This window comes from Halichoeres trimaculatus, unplaced genomic scaffold (assembly GCF_033239565.1).
Source record: "Halichoeres trimaculatus isolate MK-OKI-2021-1 unplaced genomic scaffold, fHalTri1.1 fHalTri1_scaffold_224, whole genome shotgun sequence".
Lineage (NCBI taxonomy): Eukaryota > Metazoa > Chordata > Actinopteri > Labriformes > Labridae > Halichoeres > Halichoeres trimaculatus.
Window position 1 is genome coordinate 2,501 of NW_027437356.1, and position 2,500 is coordinate 5,000.

A 2,500-nucleotide genomic window follows, 5' to 3' on the forward strand; every position below is an offset into this window, starting at 1 on the left:
CGGGCCGCCCCCCCGCCCTGTACTCTACCCCCAGCCCCTTCCTCGGCGGCGTCCGCGGCGCGGCTGCCGGTGGACCCGACCGTCCTTGGCCGACCGGGCCGCCGCGGCCGAGGCGAGGGGGCGAGGGATCCGGTGGGGGGGGGGTGTTGGGGGCGGCGCGGACCGAGGAGGCCGGGGAGCCACGCGAGCCCTTCCCCCGAGCCCGCCCGTCGGCGGGTTTTTTTCCTCGGCGGGAGGCCGCGCCGGAGGGGCGTCCCCCCTTTCCGCTTCTTTTTCGACCACGACCTCAGCTCAGACGAGACCACCCGCCGAATTTAAGCATATTACTAAGCGGAGGAAAAGAAACTAACCAGGATTCCCCCAGTAGCGGCGAGCGAAGAGGGAAGAGCCCAGCGCCGAATCCCCGGCCGCGCGACGGTCGAGGGAAATGTGGCGTACGGAAGAGCGACCCCCCCGGGCGTCGCCAAGGGGGCCCGAGTCCTTCTGATCGAGGCCCTGCCCGCGGACGGTGTGAGGCCGGTGGGGGCCCCCGCGGCGCCCGGACGCGCTCTTTCCCGGAGTCGGGTTGCTTGGGAATGCAGCCCAAAGCGGGTGGTAAACTCCATCTAAGGCTAAATACGGGCACGAGACCGATAGCGAACAAGTACCGTGAGGGAAAGTTGAAAAGAACTTTGAAGAGAGAGTTCAACAGGGCGTGAAACCGTTGAGAGGTAAACGGGCGGGGTCCGCTCAGTCCCCGGGGGATTCAGCCCGGCGGGGCGGGCGGGAGCTCGGCGCACGGGGATCCCCCCTCTCCTCCCCCTCCTCCGGGCGGGGTAGGGGTTTGGGAACCCTGCCCGGGCCCGCCGCCCCCCGCCCGGTGCACTGTCGCCCCGGCGGCGCGCCGCGACCGGCTCCGGGTCGGCCAGGAAGGGCTCGGGGGCGAAGGTGGCTCGGGGGAACTAGACCCTCCCCCGGGTCTTTACAGCGACCCCCTCGCCCCGAAACGTCGCCGCTTCCCGGGGCCGCGGTCTCCAAAGCGCTCGCCGCGCCCTCTCGTCGCCGCGGGGTCCCGGGCGCCTCGGTCCGTCCCCCCCCCCCCCCGGCCCCCTCTCCCCCGCTTTCGGGCGGTGTGGGGGGGGGCAGGTCGGGGTGGTCGGGCCGGGTGCGCCCGGGGCTCCCCCGCGGAGGACGGGCCGGGGCCCCCCGCCCCCGGCGCGGATGTCCCTTCGACCGGCGCGGCGCTGTCCCCAGCCCGCGCCGACCGCGCCGCGCCGCCCGGGCGGGGATCGGCCCACGACGAGGGCGCCAAGGGTCTGCGGCGACGGTCGGCCACCCGCCCGACCCGTCTTGAAACACGGACCAAGGAGTCTAACGCGCGCGCGAGTCAGAGGGCTTGCCCGGAAACCCCACGGCGCAATGAAAGTGAGGGCCGGCGCGCGCCGGCCGAGGTGGGATCCCGGCCCCCCGTCCCGCGGGGCCTCGGGCGCACCACCGGCCCGTCTCGCCCGCTCCGTCGGGGAGGTGGAGCGTGAGCGCGCGCGATAGGACCCGAAAGATGGTGAACTATGCCTGGGCAGGGCGAAGCCAGGGGAAACTCTGGTGGAGGCCCGCCGCGGTCCTGACGTGCAAATCGGTCGTCCGACCCGGGTATAGGGGCGAAAGACTAATCGAACCGTCTAGTAGCTGGTTCCCTCCGAAGTTTCCCTCAGGACAGCTGGCGCTCGGGGTCTCCGCAGTTTTATCCGGTAAAGCCAATGATTAGAGGCTCGGGGGCCGAAACCGGCCTCGACCTATTCTCAAACTTTAAATGGGTAAGAGGCCCGGCTCGCTGGCTTGGAGCCGGGCGTGGAATGCGAGCGCCCAGTGGGCCACTTTTGGTAAGCAGAACTGGCGCTGCGGGATGAACCGAACGCCGGGTTAAGGCGCCCGATGCCGACGCTCATCGGACCCCAGAAAAGGTGTCGCTCGATACGGACAGCAGGACGGTGGCCACGGAAGTCGGAATCCGCTAAGGAGTGTGTAACAACTCACCTGCCGAATCGAGCGGCCCTGAAAATGGATGGCGCTGGAGCGTCGGGCCCATACCCGGCCGTCGCCGGCCGCCCGAGACCCCCCCGAGGGTTTTACGCCGCGACGAGTAGGAGGGCCGCCGCGGTGAGCGCGGAAGCCTGGGGCGCGGGCCCGGGTGGAGCCGCCGCGGGCGCAGATCTTGGTGGTAGTAGCAAATATTCAAGTGGAAACCTCGAAGGCCGAAGTGGAGAAGGGTTCCATGTCGACGGGGCTCGGGCATGGGTCAGTCGGTCCTAAGAGATGGGCGAACGCCGTTCCGAAGGGGGGGGGCGATGCTCTCGTCGGCCCCTTACCCATCGAAAGGGAGTCGGGTTAAGTTCCCCGAACCTGGAGTGGCGGAGAGCGGCGCCGCGAGGCGCCCGGAGCGGCGACGCAAACGAACCCGGAGAAGCCGGCGGGAGCCCCGGGGAGAGTTCTCTCCTCTCGTTGAAGGGCAGGGCGCCCTGGA

The 2,500-nt window shown here is 70.4% G+C and overlaps 1 pseudogene; it reads left to right on the forward strand.

The window, feature by feature from the left end:
• Positions 1-281: 281 nt before the first annotated feature.
• The window catches only part of LOC141787103 (28S ribosomal RNA), a 4,768-nt pseudogene continuing 2,549 nt past the window's right edge, over positions 282-2,500 (forward strand).